This window comes from Bison bison, unplaced genomic scaffold (genome assembly GCF_000754665.1).
Source record: "Bison bison bison isolate TAMUID 2011002044 unplaced genomic scaffold, Bison_UMD1.0 scf7180017864312, whole genome shotgun sequence".
Classification (NCBI taxonomy): Eukaryota; Metazoa; Chordata; class Mammalia; order Artiodactyla; family Bovidae; genus Bison; species Bison bison.
In genome coordinates, this window is record NW_011494884.1 from 1,050,615 (window position 1) to 1,069,918 (window position 19,304).

The following is a 19,304-nucleotide window of genomic DNA, read 5'->3' on the forward strand; positions in this document are numbered from 1 at the left end:
CCTCCATCCCCACCCTCCTCCATCCCCTGCCCTCCTCCATCCCCCTTTCCTCCTCCATCCCCCTCTCCCACCCTCTCCTCCCTGTCCCTCTTCTTCTCTTCCTACTGGTGCAGAAAAAACCTTTGTGTTTTTAATATATTCCAATTGACATTTGGGAAAATTGCATATATTATACAGATATCTGCTTGTGTGAATCATCTCTGCTCTCTGCAGAGGAGGTGTCCCCATCTGGACTGTCAAGGCCTGAAGTTCCCCCAAAGAGAGGATGCCTGGCATCTCTTCCATCTCCATCACTTCAGAAAGCAGAACAGAACAACCCAGGACTGCTGGTCAGAACTGCCCTGGCCCTCCCTCAAGCACAGTGGGCTCTGTGTGTTTTCCCAGCAGTCCCTAATGGTGCCCAAGCTGATAATTCCAAAATGTTCCCTGTCTGCTTAGAGATGCTCCTGAAGGAATTCCACTGTGCTGTCCAGGACTCTGGGCTTCTCCCAGGAACCATGAACTAGTAGGTCCCCTGGGTGGCTTGACTGACTGTTCAAGGGCCCAGTAACCCAAAGGAGGGAGAGGGATGGAAGCATGAGAAGGGGGAGGTGAGGCCAGGGATGGAGAGGGAAAAGGAGCAGATGGAAACCAGGGGTAAGGGGCCTGCTGGACAGGAGTGCAGAGGCCTGAGCTCAGAACCCACTCTGAGCTACTTATGGCCATGGAGGGTCATTTTGTTTGATGTCAGATGCATGATTTGTGAGATTCCTGTGTTCTGTGTAAATGTCGTGTCCCTACCCTGAGCCTAGCCATTCAGATATCACCCCGAGGGTCCCAAACTCTCCTGCCCCAGGATAGCTGATGACCTCTCTCCCTCCCTGTGGCACTGGCTCGAGTGACTGCAGATCATCTCTGATGAGACAGGGATTAAAGCCAGGAGCCTCTTATTAGCCCCTGCAATTAACCAGCATCTCTCAGAGTGCAGCTAGATCTCTGACCTAGTTTCCAGCACCATTGGGAGCCCTTAATGGTGATTTGATGTGGGCTTGCAAGGTGGACACACCAGGATGCTCCTGGGAAGGCAGGGACTGGAGACAAGGATGTATCCATGTTGTTCCCATGACGCGTCCACAAGAGAGAGTGACAGGGCTTCCTGTGCGGCACCTGGCACCCCAAGTGCCAAGTGCCACCCCTCAGAAGGAAGGAGAAAGGCCGTGACTCGTTCCATCACAGAAAAAAGTACAGGGCTTCAGAAGGAGGAGCAAGGAGCATAAGGCCTATGAGACAGCAAAGTTTCTGGTGCTAGGTTCTCTCCTGCAGCTGGATGGCCCCCAGCAGTGCCCATAATGCCCAGCTCTCAGTCCTGCAGCCAGGCTGCTGGCGGGGGGAGATCTTACATCCACCCCAGAAAGCAGCAGTTTAAGCCCACAGCTCACAAGGGATGGAGTGGGCTTGGTCTCAGACTCTCTGACCCTAAGGTCACTGATGTACCACTTCCCTCACTGGGCAGGGAGGAAGGGACTGAACATCGTGAGGACAAGGGGCCGGGGCTCCTGGGGAAATGGCCGATTCCAGGGGTGGAGCAGGAAACACACGGGTGAGAGGGGAGTCCCTGATGGTGCCAGAGACGAAGGAAAGTGTGAGCACACACGCACACACATGTGCACGTAGTGACGGGACAGGAAAAATGGTTCAACTGAAAGAGCTCCCACGGGCAAAGTGGAAGAGCCCATCTCCCTGTCATCTTTGGAGGTGATAAAAGAAATGTTCACATATTTAGATATAGGGAAGTTATCCTGGCTTGCACACGAGTTGACTCGAATTTGATGCTAAGTACAATAGCCTATTTGTGGCCTATCAAACACACATTGTCCATCTGTTTTAAATATTTAAAAAAAGAAGAGCACATGAATCAGAAGTAAAGAATATCCTTGTTAAAAAGTAGAGTAACTGCCTCCCTTCCTGGGACGCCAGTGCTGGTCCTCCTTCAATGGTAAGACTCCCTTCCCATGTGGCAAAGTCATACGTACTGACTCGCTGTGTACATGGTGGTCTGTTCTTTTTTTTTTTTTTTGAAACCTTGAAGAAAGGTAAGCCTAACTTGTTTAATGTAGTTTGTTCTGATAAGGTGTAAAACTGTGCTGAAAACCCTGCTTCTCTGGAGCAGCTTCTCAGAGTCATCTGGGAAGCAGGTTTCCAGGCTAGCCCTCGGTTTGGCTCAACTGAGACTCTTCTCTATTTTTATCATTGGTTGTTCAGTGATTATTTTTGTTGACAGTGTCCCTAGACACTCCAAGAAATATTGAGTAGGAACCAACAAAGAATGGATAAAGTATGGACTTTAGTTAGTAACAGCATCAATAGTAACTCACAAACAGTAACTGAAAGTGTGCCATAGACTAGGATGTTAGTGATGGGAAAGCCATCCGTGAGCGACAGGAGAACTCTATCTTCACAGATTTTCAGAAAAACCAACGCTTGGGCTTCCCAGGTGGCTCAGTGGTTAAAGAATGCATCTGACAATGAAGGAGATGCCAGTTCAATCCCTGGGTCGGGAAGATCCCCTGGAAAAGAAAATGGTAACCCACTCCAGTATTCTTGCCTGGAAAATCACATGGATAGAGGAGCCTGGTCCATAGGATTGCAAAGAGTCGGACAGTACTGAGCATGCACGCACGTACTATTCTACAAAAACAAGTTTCTTTAGAAATATAAATATGAAGCTTTCCCTGGTAGTTCAATGATTAAGAATAAGAACCCCCCTTTCAATGCAGGGGACATGGGTTCAATTCCTGGGGGAATTAGAATCTTACATGCAGTGGAGCAACTAAGCCCACAGGCCACAGTGACTAAACCAGTGAGCCGCAACTAAGACGCAACTGAGCCAAAGAAATAAACATTTAAATATATGTATATATATTTGATCAAATATATATGCATTTATATGTCATGTCATTTGATCAAATATATATATATGTGATCCCTTTGTCAGGAAGATCCCCTGGAGAAGGGATAGGCTCCCCACTCCAGTATTCTCGGGCCTCCTTTGTAGCTCAGCTGGTAAAGAATCCACCTGCAATGTGGGAGACTTGGGTTCAATCCCTGGGTTGGGAAGATCCCCTGGAGAAGGGAAACGCTATCCACTCCAGTATTCTGGGCTAAAGAATTCCATGAATTATATAGTCCATGGGGTTGCAAAGAGTCGGACACAAGGGAGCGACTTTCAATTTCACTTTCTTTATTTATATATATATATATATACACACACACACACACACACATACAGGGTGAGAGTTTGGGTCCCTGATCAGAGAGGAAGAGCTGTGATTCCCCTGAAACTGTTCCCCACAAGGAGGTGATGTGAACACGAGAGGGGAACCTGGGCCAGGCTGAGCAGCCCCACGACAGCTGAGATGCTGTTACCCTGGAAAGAGGTATGTGCCAAATTCCATGAACTTTTGTTTTTGGTTTGCCTTTATCTCCCCCAAATAAGACATTAAAAAGTGAAAGTGTAAGTCGCTCAGCCATGTCAGCCTCTTTGCGATCCCGTGGACTGTAGCCCACCAGGCTCCTCTGTCCATGGGATTCTCCAGGCAGGAATACTAGAGTGGGTTACCATCTCCTTCTCCAGGAGATCTTCCCGACCCAGAGATCAAACCCAGGTCCATCGCATTGCAGGCATACTCTTTACCATCTGAGCCACCAGGGAAGCCCATACTCCTGTTTAAAGCTGTAGAGTATGCAACAGGACCCAGTGGAGAGATAAGAAGTGTTTGTGACTTTGAACACAAAGTTTCCCTGTCAGCCTCAAGAGGCAGCCATCATCCTGTTTTAAAAGTTTTTCCAGAGAGGCTCCAACTGTGAACAAGAATATAGAATAAGCATGAAGTAGATAAACAGATATGTGTATTTATATTTATGTACATTCTATAGAGGGCTTCCCAGGCGGCCCTAGTGGTGAAGGACCTGCCTGCCGATGCCGAAGGCATAAGAGATTCGATCCCTCGGTTGGGAAGATCCCCTGGAGGAGGGCATGGCTACCCACTTCAGTATTCTTGCCTGGAGAGTCCCATGGGCAGAGGAGCCTGGCGGGCTACAGTCCATGGGGTTGCAGAGTCAGACACGATGGAAGTGACTTAGCATGCACGCACACACATATCCTACAAATGGTAGCCTAAGTATACATGTCTATACTATATGACCTTTCAATGAACAAAAATCTCAAATTCTTCCACATCGTTGGAACTACCTGGCCATCACTATGGCCCAAGCCTTCAGGGTATCCATTGTACAGACGCCCACGATTCACTGAAGTGGTTCCCTCTCTGCAGACGTTTATCTCAGTCTTTTGTCACAACAGACAAGACTACAGTGATCATCCTGGCACTGACGCCCTTGTGCGCATCACAGCACTATTTTTAATGCCTGCTCTGAGAGCTGTGAGAATATTGCACGATCATTTATTTAATGGATCCCTCCTTGTTTTTAAATATTTAGATTGTTTCCAATTTTTCCACCATTATTAACAATACTGCTATAATCATAAATCTTGACACACACCCCTGAATGTTTCCCTGCAATGAATTTCTAAAAGGAAGTGCTGGGTAAACATGTTTTTAACCCTCAAGCTGCTTCCGGCCCATTTCCCAAGACCTGAGTCTGGGCTGCCCTGCTGGGTGGTGGAGGTTGCACACTGCTCGGAGGTCCCAGAAGGGGCAGGAGGAGCTGTGCAGGTTACTTCCCAGATACTCAGGTGTGCCCTGCAGCAGGTAACTTTTCTGGTCTATATATTCTATATAAGGACACTGGAGGTGCCAGCAGGGCCCTGGCTGAGTTGTCAGAGGAAGAGTCTGGGGTCAGAGGCCCCCTGAACCTTCAGATACATGTGATGTGACCTACCTTGCCCTCTGCAGTGTCAATGGTCCATTAACATCAAATCTTCTACTTTCTGAGCCCCTGGCACTGACACTGTGTATACTTCTCCAAACAGGTGATTCCTGAAGGACCTAGACTTCCCTTCCTCTGAATCTTGGTGCCATCCAGGCCACAGTAGATGATAAGACCAGGGAAAAAAAAAGACCAGGAAGTGGAGAGTGGGGTACTGTGGAGCTCCCACCCGCAGAGAGAGGGGCTGCTGGTCTTTGCCCAGAGGGCGCCTGCCCCACAGGACTTGATCTTCTGAGTTTAAAGAGAAGTTAAGAGGCTATGAACTGGCATTTTAACTTTAAATGTCCTCATGTTTCCAAATTGGCTTCATGCAGACCAATTAAAGCACACCCCAGGCCACCAGTCTGCAACGCCTGCCTTAAATGTTTGATGTGTGACTGGACCAGCAGAATCATGTTTCAGTAATGAGCCCTGGCAGGAGGGCTTTGGGGAGCTCGGTGCTTCTCAGACCCCGGAAAAGCCTGAGCGCCTGCTCCTTCCAACTGGGCAGCCTGGCTGAGAGCAGGGCGCCCTTTGTAGGAAGCTTCCTCCCTCCCACCGGCCAGGAGGGCACATCTGCTCATTTTCCTGCCTGTACAGCTGAGCAGTGAGACCATTAAGAGAACCCTTGGGAAGGCATCCACCCCTTTTTCCACTGGAAATGGCCCAGCAGGAGGAGCCGTGGTCACAGCACGTGCTCACTCCCAGCCTGGAGGCCTGCCCCTTGGAAGTCGGAATCTAAGCCCTGCTTCAGACTGTCTGGAACCTGGGGTCCCTGGGGCAGAGACCTGTTTTGGGGACCACCGTCCTGCAGGGCTGGTAGGCATCATCCTTGAAGGGGAAACTGCACCTCTCAGTCAGACCTGGGTGTGGGAGGGGCCCTGGGTCATGAACATCAGGTGCGGGCAACACTCAGAGGAAATGTGGCTCTGTTCCTGGGAGGACTTGCAGCTGGGGCCACGGGGCTGCTGGCTGTGGTCCCCAGGGCCTCCCTTGGCTCTGCTGAGGGGAGTTGATTAGGGCACGCATGACAGACTGCAAAGGTGTGTCCTGAGCCCAGGGAGTGTGGCCTGGGAGGTAGGGGCGTGTCCAGCAGCCTTGTCTCTGGGTCACCGCAGCCTGCTCACCCTACTGGATTCTAGCTCCCCAAGGACTGGTGGCCGGGTGCTGTGTGACCATCTCTGTGGATACCCCTCTCCACCCAGGCCAGCCAGAGAATGACCAAGAGCCCAATGAGCCTGCATCCCTGGGCTTGACACCAATCTCCAGAGTCTTATCCTCCAGTAGTCCCCGAGGGCAAATAAGTGAGTTTCAAGGGGCCTAGACTCTTGAGAGTCCCTTGGACAGCAAGGAGATCCAACCAGTCAATCCTAAAAGAAATCAGCCCTGAATATTCATTGGAAGGACTGATGCTGAAGCCGAAGCTCCAATACTTTGACCACCTGATGCGAAGAGCCGTTTCACTGGAAAAGACCCTCATGCTGGAAAAGATTAAGGGCAGGAGGAGAAGGGAGCAATAGAGAATGAGATGGTTGGATGGCATCATTGATTCAGTGGACATGAGTTTGAGCAAGCTCCGGGAGATGGTGAAGGACAGGGAAGCCTGGCATCCATGGGCGACTGAATAACAACAGGGCAGACGGGCAAGATCTGTTTACAAGGGTTAGACCCATTCAGGTAATTCAACATAACAGCTGTTAGGGCCACTGTGAGTGCAAAGCCACAGCGAGGGGACAGTAGTGAGGTGGCAGCAGTTGACTGTGTCCTTGCCCAGATGCCCTGCTCTCTTCCTGAGTGGGTCTGACACCATCAGGGGGACACACGATGGGGCTCAGCGCTTCCCGACACTGGAGCAGACACATGACGCTTCTCCTGCTCCCTCTGCCCCCATCCTCTGGCTCTGGTCTCTTTGTAGAGGAAGGAGAAAGGAAAACCCCAAATCTCCCTGCTACCCCTCACAGGACTAGAGAGTAGGGTCCTGGCAGGGCCCCCTTGCACCTCCCAGAAGACAGTCCTGATGCCATTTCTTCTCTCTGTCTTTTTATCTCTCTGTCTCTGTGTCTCTCCTTGTCTCTGACCCTCTTCCTCTCTCTTTCTTTCTCTCTCTGTCTTCTCTGTCCTCTCTGTCTGATTTTTCTTTCTGTGTCTCTCTTTCTCCCTGTCTCTCTGTCTCTGTTTTTCTGTTTCTTTCTTGTAGATTTATTCACAGAGCTGACAAGGTCAAGGGTGATCATTAAAAGCCCATCATCTCAGAAGAGCCGCTTTTGCACTAAGCAGGGTTTTGAAATCGCACAAGGTCAGTGCATTAACTCTGCAATCAAAGACGGCTGGAAGCTCCCGGACCCCCGCTGCTGCCTCTGCAGTGAAGATGGTCCCGACTCTCCTATCACAGGGTTGCCTGGAGGAGCCGCTTCGGTTTAGACCCGGCAAACCTCTGTCTGGAACATCGTCATAAGAGAGAGCTGCTGCTGCTGCTGCTAAGTCGCTTCAGTCGTGTCAGACTCTGTGCCACCCCATGGATGGCAGCCCACCAGGCTCCCCCGTCCCTGGGATTCTCCAGGCAAGAACACTGGAGTGGGTTGCCATTTCCTTCTCCAATGCATGAAAGTGAAACATGAAAGTGAAGTCACTCAGTCATGTCCAACTCTTGGCGACCCCACGGACTGCAGCCCACCAGGCTCCTCCATCCATAGGATTTTCCAGGCAAGAGTACTGGAGTGGGTGCATAGGAGAGAGCTACTCTTAGTGTATTTTCACCCACCTAGATCCGCTCTATTGCTCCTAGGTGACCATTGTCATTTCTGTGGATGGAGGCTGCCTCTCTGCCAGGATTTTACCAGAAAGTATAATCATGACAACCTTGGGAGAGTTCAGCTGAGACACCCACCCTCATGGCAGAGGTGCTGGGTGACCCCTGGCAGGCCCCTGGAGGCAGAGGTGGCTCCCCAGCCCGGGGACTGGGTTTTCACAAAACAGTGTCTGTCTGCATCTCCCTACTACCCTGATTTCCCTTCTATAGCTTGCTGTCCGCACCCTGACACCTCACGCTGTGCTGGGCATGACCAGGGGCCCCACAGCTCAGTGGCACCCCCAGCCCCATCCATCCAACCCCCGTGTCAGGGGCAGGGACTTCCCCACTGCCCCCAGCACCATCCCTCTGCTGCCCAGGCCCTGCCCTCCATTCTGGGGTCCACAGGCTCTCAGGACCACAGGACATGGACAGTCCACATGGGGTGATTTATGGGGATGGGCAAGCCCTCAGCACCCAGGGAAGCATCGCTCAGCTGGGGACCAGTGGGGGACTCCGTGCCTGCTGCTGGTAACAGGCCCAGGGCTGTTGATAGAAGGGAGATCTCACTGCCCCTCACCCCAGATGATGGGCAGGATCACCTGAATAAGACCAGCTGCTGTCATTGACCCCACTCCCTGGAGCTCCATTGCTCCAGATGGGTGGTCTCACCCAGGCAGGGGCAGGGGGCCCGCACTGCTAGCTGGGCTCCTGAATATTTAAGCACCTCTCTGTCCTTCCTAGTGGCTCAGATGGTAAAGAATCTGCCTGCAATGCAGGAGACCCGTGTTTGATTCCAGGATTGGGAAGATCCCCTGGAGAAGAAAATGGCAACCCAACCCAGTATTCTTGCCTGGAGAATCCCATGGACAGAGGAGCCTGGCGAGCCACAGCCCATGGGGTTGCAGAGTCAGACACGACTGAGAGACTAACACTACTGCTACCACTGTCCGTCCTGAAGGTAGAAATCGGAATCATTAATTTTTCTAGTCTTTCTGTTTTATAATGGACCACAGCTTCTCAAACCTCAGCCAAGGACTGGATGCCTTTATCCTCAGTTCCTATGGAAACACCCTCCCCTGTGGCCCCTGTGGTTTGTGGCTGGGGACAGATGGGTGATGATGCAGGTCTGGGATCTGACTGCCCAGGTCCACAGTTGCTTCTGCACAGCCAGCTCAGTTTCCTCACTGTAAATGGGGTAGCAGACCCGACATGACAGGTATGAGAAGGCTGGAACGGGGTCATGAACCTGAATCAATGAGTCCATGAGTGTTGACTGTTGGTGTCTTGGGCTGGAGTTAGGGTGCTGGTGGATAAGGAGAGATGGGGAGCTACTTTAGAGGAAGCTGTTGGAGGACATCATTATTGATGGGAGTAGACAGCAGGAAGAGGCTGGGATGGGGCCAGTGTGGGGCTCAGCCCTGGCTTGTTACCAGATGCCTGACCTCTGGATCTGCCGTCTGACCTCACCGACCACATGTCTGGAATATGAGTGTCTGAGGAGCTGATGCAGGAGCTGACTGCTCTGGAGGGGCTGAGGAGTAACCCAGAACCCTCTCCTTCTGTCTGATCTGCTCAGGACCTGTGCTCTGCAGTGATTCTGTCTCAGCTGGTCATAGTTCCATGCATTCTGGGAGCCCAAGAAAGGAGCCATGGACGCTGGTGGAGAGGGAACTTCCTCCATCTGTCCGTGGAGGCGAATGCATGGGACTCACAGCCCTACTGGCACCAGAACATCCTGAGGACTCTCCTGGGCACTGGCAGGTGGGAGAAGAGACCAGTCACGGGGTACTACAGTCCCCTGGTGCCAGGGTACAAGGACAGGGGTCCCCCAGCCAGTCCCCAGGTCCTTACCTGGAGCTGGCTAGAAATGTTTACCCAGCCCTGCTGAGTCAGACACTCTGGGTGGCCAGAGTCTGTTCCCACCTGCCTCCTGGATGTTCCATGGGCAGCAACGTGGAGAAGCCACAGCAGGCTGCCCAGAGCCCCTGGGGACTGTCCTGGACTGAGAGTCATCGTCACTCCATCAGATCCTCCTTCCAGCAGCTCCCCCAGGAAGGTGCATGCTGACCCTACGTGTAGTCAGGGACCAGGACAAGCCTGTCCAGATGCAGTCTACCCCCTAAGTGGTCCCTCCATGCAGAGCCCATCTCACTCACTAGCCCAGCTGATGGGCCTTCCCAGCTGGTAGACAGTAAGGAGGAAGCCTGTTCCCCACAGCATCACCATGCAGGGCTGGAGACGTCCATGTGGACTGAGCTGTTCTCCTCAGGGCATTGGATTTCACTGTGTTTCCTGCACTTTATGTGGCCAAACAGGATTCTGGGGAGGACGGAGTCTTGAACGGCTGCCCAGGTGGGAATGGCCCTGGAGTGAAGGAGGGCTCTAGATCAGAGAGAACCAAGTGGGGAGGGTCAAGGAGCCCACCCAGCCCATGAATTCCAGCACACATGGAAAGAGGCAGGGTTTGGACACCTTGGATACAAGATGCAGAGGATGAGATCGGGGCATCGTTGAGAAAAATTCCTCATCACAGCAAGGAGAGAGTGCTCAGTGTGGCACAGGCCACCCCTCCTCGAGCCAGACCCTCGATGACTCTCCTTGGCTCCTCCTCTTCAGCCCCACAACTTAGCCTTTTTTGTAGGTTTTTCCAAATCTTTGGTCTGTGGTACAGGAAAGGCTGTGGTACTGAAGAACCAGAAGCCTCAGGGAGGCGTGTTCATGGCACAGGCATCTTTTTGCACCTCCTCACCCCACCCCCACCCCCAGCTGCACATTGGAGCTGTCACCCTGAGCACACGTCCTTCCTGCCCATCAGTAAACACAGATATTGCCTTGGCATTTTCCTACTTCCTGCATGTACATAGACAGCAATTGCTTTTGTGTTTATTTCAGACAAAGTCATAGCAATCCCTTCTGCTGTGTTCCAAACCAACAGGCTGCTGTGGGGCTGGCTGAGTAGTGAAGGCTGCATTCTCTCTGGAATCGAAAAGCTGAGAAATGCTCTCTCCCAGGAGCAGCCAGCCGCACCTCCCAGCCCACATGCACACAGAAGCTCTGAGCTGTCCAGGCTGTGAGAGGTCATCAGCAGCTGGGACCAGTCCTCACATGAGGAGCAGTGTGCCTCAGTGTCACCAGACACACTGTGCACACAGGCTTAGAGGTTGCTGTGGACTGAATGCTTGTGTCCCTCAAATTCATGCTTACCAAGGCGATCGTATCAGGAGGCAGGGCCTTCAGGAGGTGACTAGGATTCGTTGCGGAGAAGGCAATGGCACCCCACTGTAGCACTCTTGCCTAAGAAAATCCCAGGGACGGAGGAGCCTGGTAGGCTGCAGTCCATGGGGTCACTAAGAGTTGGACACGACTGAGCGACTTCACTTTCACTTTTCACTTTCATGCACTGGAGAAGGAAATGGCAACCCACTCCAGTTTCTTGCCTGGAAAATCCCAGGGACGGAGGAGCCTGGTAGGCTGCAGTCCATGGGGTCACTAAGAGTTGGACACGACTGAGCGACTTCACTTTCACTTTTCACTTTCATGCACTGGAGAAGGAAATGGCAACCCACTCCAGTGTTCTTGCCTGGAGAATCCCAGGGACGGAGGAGCCTGGTGGGCTGCCATCTATGGGGTTGCACAGAGTCGGACACGACTGAAGCGACTTAGCAGCAGCAGCAGCAGGATTTGATGCGATCAAGAGGGTGACGCCCTTGTGATTGGGTTGAGTGCCCTTAAGACTCTCAGGAGTACGGGCTTCCTCCCTCTGCTCTCCTCCCCGTGAGATGACAAGAATCTAGCTGTCTGCAACCCTGACCCTGCTGACATCCTGATCTCAGAGTTCCAGCCTCTGTAGCAGTGAGAAGTAGACTTCTGTTGTTTATAAGCCACCCAGTACTCTGCTACAGCAGCCTGAACGATTAAGACAGAAGGCTTGTCTATGTTTTTGTTGTGATGAGAAATAAACAAAAAAACACACAAAGACAGGTATTAAGATGTATTATACATTACATCCATTCTTGCGACAGGGAAAAATACGGAATGGCAGCAATATTCATTAGTTAGGAAGGAAATAGGCAAAATTAATCTTTAATCATTAATCCCAAAGGCACACAGAGGAACAATATGGAGTGGTTTTAAAACATACAGTTGATCTTTGTGTATTACCAGGGGCCCCTCTCCAAGGTGCATTGTTAACTGAAAACAAAAGCAACCTGGCCAGTTGGTGCTCTTACTAGTGCAAGATTGAGGAGGATGGTGATGGCCCAGCAGGCTGGCCCCAAAGCCCATGACGCTGAGGTCATATTCTACTGCTGGTGGACTGGGCTGGGCTGGGCTGGGCTGGGATTGATGACCTGTTGGTTATAAATATTACCTTCAGGCATACAAATGCATGTGAATGCACAGAAAACAATGCAAGATGCCACACACCAAACGGCTCAGACCAATTACCTCTGGGAATCAACTGGAGAAGGGCGAGAATGGTGACCACAAGGGACACTGGGCAGATCTGTAACGATTGGTCTTTCCATGAGGAAAGTGTGTTCATCTATTGCTGTGTGCTCTGCCTCTCTGTACCCATGGGGCATGATAAGCTCTACAGCTGTAACAGGCCTTGGTTTTCTTGTATATAAAGTAGGGATATTAATAGAACTACAGGGAGGGTATTAGATCAGCCTGTGGGTACAGCCCTAGCAGGAAGGCTCAGTGCAGCCTCCATGATGCCGCCTCCCTGGTGCATCCTCTGTGGTATCTGTGGTGCATCCTCTATGGTCCTCCCTGGTGCTTTCTCTGTGGTACATCCTCCACGGTGCATCCTCTGTAGTACATCCTGCATGGTGCATCCTCCATGATACATACTCCATGGTGCATCCGCCATGGTACATCCTCCATGGAGCATCCTCCGTGGTACATCCTCTGTGGTATCTATGGTACATCCTCTATGCTGCATCCTGCATGGTGCATCAGCCATGGTACATCCTCCATGGTACATCCTCTATGGCATCTATGGTACATCCTCTATGGTGCACCCTCTGTGGTATCTATGGTACATCCTCTATGCTGCATCCTGCCTGATACATCATCCATGGTACATCCTCCATGGTACATCCTCCGTGGTACATCCTCCATGGAGCATCCTCTGTGGTACATCCTCTATGGTATCTATGGTACATCCTCTATGCTACATCCTGCATGGTGCATCCTTCATGGTACACGCTCCATTGTGCAGCCTCCTTGGAGCATTCTCTATAGTACATCCTCTATGGGGCATTCTCCATGGTACATCTCCCATGCTACATCCTCCATGGTGCAGCCTCCATGATTCCTCTTTGGGACCTCATTATGTGGACTGGAGTTTGGAAACAGCTACTTGTGCAGGATCCTCTGTCCGGCTTCTTGTCAGAGGCTGCTGGGAGATAATCCACCTGCGTTCTCTGCCTTGTGATCAGAAGCCTCAGGGCATGTGTCTGCTGCAGGGCTGGTGGGTCAGGGAGCCCCTAACCTCACTTTAGGAAGATGGGATCCATTAGGTGGGTGTGCCCCTCATTAAGCTGTGATGTCCCAGCTCCAGACTGTTCTTCTCTGCTCAGTCAGATGACCCTGGGCCTGAGCCCACAAATCCCAGTACTGCAGGGTCAGCCACTCTCTGTGAGGTCCTGCCATTAAGGGGCACTGAGTGGAGAGAGGACTTGCAACATACTGATTGCTTCCTGCTGCTCTGAGCATGGCCCTGGCAGTGGCACTTCTTGCCGCCATGGATGTGGTTCCAGATTCCTGATTCCCTGAGCCTCAGTCCTCCCACAACCAGCATCACTGTTCCCACTCCAAGATACCATTACCTGCCATGCAGTTCCCTCCCCAAGGGTATGGATCTATTCTCCCCTCCATGTCCAGCTGGGACCCAGGCATGGGGGACACAGAGCAGGAAAACAGTGCCCAGAAAGATAAGGAGACAGCTGTGTTGGCTCCCTGGGACAAGACATGGAGGGAGACAGGAGGGAGTAGGTGTCTCACGTGGCTGGAAGGGTCTCTGAGCTGTGAGGACTCCACAGTGGACCCAAAGGAGAAAGTGGATGCTCAGAATCCTTTAGTCGAGGGGTTGGGCAGAGTTACCCCAGACTGAGCACAAGTCATCCCTGTGTCCCAAGAGGGGCACTGAAACTCCAAGTGGACCTCCAGAGCTGAGTCCCAGCGAGCAGGACAAAGGGTGACCCTGGAGAAACCTCCCTGGACTGATGACCGAGGCTGGGGTCAGAGGGGCTGGCCCATGCCTGTCTTCCATATAAATGCTCCCACCATGGCCAGCTTCCAAGTCCACTAGGATGTCATAGTGTTTTGCCAAAAGTTTTACTTTCATTTTAGGTTCAAAGGATTCTTCAACAAAAGAAACTGCTTGTTGCACACAATAAACAGCTTCAATATTTAATATAGATTATTAATTAATTATTAGTTAATTTCAATATACAGTCATTAAAAACAGAGAAATAGAAACAATAGAGAAAAATAACAGCACATGTGTGCATGTTAAGTTGCTTCAGCTGTGTCTTTGCCACTCTATGGACTGTAGCCCACCAGGCTCCTCTGTCCATTGGCTTCTCCCGGCAAGAATACTGGAGTGGGTTGCCATACCCTCCTCCAGGGGACCTTCCTGACCCAGGGATCGAACTGCATCTCTTATGTCTCCTGCATTGGCAGGTGGTTTTTTTTTTTTTTTTTTTATATCTCATGTTTTGTTTTTTAACTACTAATGCCACCTGGGAAGTCCAAGTAACAGCACATATCTTACCAAATTGGGCCAACCAATATTCAGACTTGAATAGTGCTGGGAAGTCCCTTGTTAATAGCAATCTGGAGACTCAATTGGGAAAGTGTCCTGGGCGGTGCATCCACCTGAGACTTTAAATTGCAGTTTTGGGGGGCTTCCACTTATAACTCCAGGCCACAAATGGGTATCATCATCAATTTGCATGCAAAAGTGCAGCTCTGGTTTTCCTTTAACTTTTACAATGTTGTTTGTTTCACTCTGTGTGTCACAAGATTTTCTGGACCCTGGGGGGCTGGCCAGGCCTTCAGGGGCTCAAGAAAATCCAAGACCCACTGTCTGTCTTATCTAAAGTACTGCTTGATTTGCTGGTAACAACTGGTGTGTTTGCAAGCAGGCACGTAGTCCAGGCAGGGTCAGAAGTCAGTCAGAAGCTGGCTCTCCCGCTTCTGAAGCCTGAGCAAGACGACTTCCATTTTAATGTCCCAAAGGCCCAGTTGGAAAGGGATACTCAGTGGCTGACATGCTCAGGGTTCCTACTGTCGGTGGGCCCAAGCTGGATCACAGTAAATGGCAGTAAAAGAACTAGGAATAACGTTTTGTGAGTAACCATTCCTTCTGCCTTCTTGTACTTAATTGTAAGTTTATACAACTTAATTTTTACTAATCTCTGTGTCTAGCAGTTGAGTCACAAACTTCCTGAAAATATGACCAAGCACTCCCACAGGCCTGTGCTTGCTGAGTCCAGGGCATGGATGCCGAGGACCCTTGGAGGGCACATGCTTCCTCCCTTCCTCTGTAGACAAATAGCCTTGGCCTTAAGGGTTGCCTTACCCCCAGCTCCCTGCTGCTGCTGCAGCTGCTAAGTCGCTTCAGCTGTGTCCAACTCTGTGCGACCCCAGAGACTGCAGCCCACCAGGCTCCCCCGTCCCTGGGATTCTCCAGGCAAGAACACTGGAGTGGGTTGCCATTTCCTTCTCCAATGCATGAAAGTGAAAAGTGAAAGTGAAGTCACTCAGTCATGCTCGACTTTTAGCGACTCCATGGACTGCAGCCTACCAGGCTCCTCCATCCATGGGATTTTCCAGGCAAGAATACTGGATTGGGGTGCCATTGCCTTCTCCCTGGCACTCCATAAACCCTAGAATTCTCCCCGGGGACTCAGGGAGTCCCAAAGAGGCTAAGATTTGGGAGTGTGCCCCATTGGGAGAATAGAGGGCAGATAGAAATTAAATTCATGTGTCAAACTTTAAAGGAAGTGCTGTTTAAGACACACCTGGGATTTAGCACTGAGATATCTGCTAAGAAAAAAGACTAACAGGGACTTCTCTGGTGGTCCAGGGGTTAAGAATCCGCCTTGAAATTCAGGGGACACAGGTTCAATCCCTGGTCAAGGAACTAGGATCCCACATGGCACAGAGCCACTAACACTCACCTCAGCCTGGGGTCAGGATGCATCACCTGTATCTCCCAGGTGTGTCCAAGAGTCCCTTCTCTTCTCAGTCAGGATACCTGGCGGGAGGTCTGGTCACCATCCATGAAATCAGTGTTTTCTGAGGAGGTGTGATTCTCTGCTAAATTCATGTATGCTCCCTGGAATATTTTTCTCACCCACATGCTTAGACCGACAAGGGCATGTGCAGTGGGCTCTTTATAAGAAAACACTTACAATGATGTTCTGAGAACAGCTCTGCCTTCACCACAGCTGAAGCCAAGGGAGGGGGATTCTGATGTCACTCTGACGCGTTTAAGTGTGTGCTCAGCTGCTCAGTCATGTCCCGCTCTTTGCAGATATTATGAGTGAAATGACCCAAAATGGGCCCATCAGGGCTGCCAGAGGACAGGAGAGTCAGGCAGGGAACATCCTCCCACTTTGCCAGACAACCACGAACCACAGGTGTCTGAGCTTCATGGGGGATCCTCTGACTCCAGAATCTTCCTCTGACCATTCAGCCAGGGCCCTACTAGCAACACAGTGCAGACTGGAAAAGGTACTTGCTCTAGGGGACATCTCCCTCCTGCAGCCTCTTGCCTCCTGCCCCCTCCCACCTCCTCCTGGTCCCTTGTGCCTCCTCCTGTCTCCTCCTATCCCCTCTCCCTTCTGGGCATCTTAAGCAGGGCACAGCCTGCACCACTGCTGCTGCTGTTGCTGCTAAGTCGCTTCAGTCGTGTCCGACTCTGTGCGACCCCGTAGACGGCAGCGCACCAGGCTCCCCCGTCCCTGGGATTCTCCAGGCAAGAACACTGGAGTGGGTTGCCATTTCCTTCTCCAATGCACCACAGTTTCTCCTAAATGTGCAACCACACATCTCCACCAATGAGAAAAGGGAGCAGCGGTGGGAGGGGAGAAGCTTCTCCCTCCCTTGACCCACCCTGCCCTGGGGGATTCCTACAAAGGGCGCCCTCCTCCCAGCCAGGCTGACTGGTTGCAGGGACTCTTGGGATTTCCAGGATCTAAGAAGCACCAAGCTCCCCAGGGAACCCCTGCCAGGGCTCATTACCAAAACATGATTCTGCTGGTGTGGTCACACATCAAACATTTAAGGCAGGCACTGCAGACTGGTGGCCTGGGGTGTGATTTAATTGGTCTGCATGAAGCCAACTTGGAGAAATCAGGGCATTTAAAGTTAAAATGCCAGTTTCCAGCCTTTTAGCTTCTCTTTAAACTCAGAAGGTCAGGCCCCACAGGCAGGCATCCCTCTGGGCAGGTGCCCCCTCTCTGTGTGTGGGAGCTCCACAGCCCTCCAGCCTACACCTCCTGGTTTCATCATCCATCATGGCCTGGACGGCATCAAGGAAAGGAAGTCTAGGTCCTTCAGGAATTGCCTGTTTGGAGAAGGATACACAGTGTCAGGATTCAGAAAAGACAAAGTTCGGTGCTAATGGACCATTGACCCTACAGAGGGAAGTGTGGGTCACACCACATGTGTCTGAAGCTTCACGGGGCCCCTCTGACCTCAGACTCTTCTTCTGATAACTTAGGCAGGGCCCTGATAGCACCTCCAGTGTCCTTATATAGACCAGAAAAGTTACCTGCTCCAGGGCACACCTGGATACCTGGGGAGTATACTCCACAGCTCCCTCCTGCCCCTTCTAGGACCTTGAGCAGTGTGCAACCTACACCACCTGGCAGGGTAGCCCTGACTCAGGCCTTGGGAAATGGACTCGAAGCAGCTTTAGGGTTAAAATGTGTTTGCCCAGCACTTCCTTCTAGAAATTCATCCCATGTTTGTATGCCAAGATTTATGATCACAGTAGTGATGTTTATAATGGTGGAAACATTGGAGAGAATCTAAATGTTTAAAATAGGGGCTGCATTATATAAATTGTTGTACATTATTCTAATAGCATTCCAAGATTAAAATAATGCTGTAACGTGCACAAGGATATCTGAACAAAAACATTCATTATGTTGCTATTTGTGATAAAAGACAGAGATAAATGTCTGTTGATAGAGAATTGCTTAAATAAATTATGGGGCATCTATTCAAAGGACACTCTGAAACCATGAAAAATAATGAGCACTGTGAATGTACTTATTTGAGGAAAAGAATGGTGCTACAAGACCTTTTAGAACTAACACCCGAAAAAGATGTCCTTTTCATTATAGGGGACTAGAATGCAAAAGTAGGAAGTCAAGAAACACCTGGAGTAACAGGCAAATTTGGCCTTGGAGTACAGAATGAAGCAGGGCAAAGGCTAATAGAGTTTTGCCAAGAGAACGCACTGGTCATAACAAACACTCTCTTCCAACAACACAAAAGAAGGCTCTACACATGGACATCACCAGATGGTCAACACCGAAATCAGATTGATTATATTCTTTGCAGCCAAAGATGGAGAAGCTCTATACAGTCAGCAAAAACAAGACTGGGAGCTGACTGTGGCTCAGATCATGAACTCCTTATTGCCAAATTCAGACTTAAATTGAAGAAAGTGGGGAAAACCACTAGACCATTCAGATATGACCTAAATCAAATCCCTTATGATTATACAGTGGAAGTGAGAAATAGATTTAAGGGACTAGATCTGATAGAGTGTCTGATAACTATGGATGGAAGTTGGTGACATTGTACAGGGGACAGGGATCAAGACCATCCCCATGGAAAAGAAATGCAAAAAGGCAAACTGGTTGTCTGGGGAGGCCTTACAAATAGCTGTGAAAAGAATAGAAGTGAAAAGCAAAGGAGTAAAGGAAAGATATAAGCATCTGAATGCCGAGTTACAAAGAATAGCAAGGAGAGATAAGAAAGCCTTCCTCAGTGATCAATGCAAAGAAATAGAGGAAAACAACAGAATGGGAAAGACTAGAGATCTCCTCAAGAAAATTAGAGATACCAAGGGAACATTTCATGCAAAGATGGGCTCGATAAAGGACAGAAATGGTATGGACTTAACAGAAGCAGAAGATACTAAGAAGAGGTAGCAAGAATACACAGAAGAACTGTACAAAGAAGATCTTCACGATGCAGATAATCACAATGGTGTGATCACTCACCTAGAGCCAGACATCCTGGAATGTGAAGTCAAGTGGGCCTTAGAAAGCATCACTACAAACAAAGTTACTGGAGGTGATGGAATTCCAGTTGAGCTATTTCAAATCCTGAAAGATGATTTGAAATATGCAGCTATGAAAGTGCTGTATCAATATGCCAGCAAATTTGGAAAACTCAGCAGTGGCCACAGGACTGGAAAAGGTCAGTTTTCATTCCAATCCCAAAGAAAGGCAATGCCAAAGAATGCTCAAACTACTGCACAATCGCACTCATCTCACATGCTAGTAAAGTAATGCTCAAAATTCTCCAAGCCAGGCTGCAGCAATACGTGAACCGTGAACTTCCAGATGTT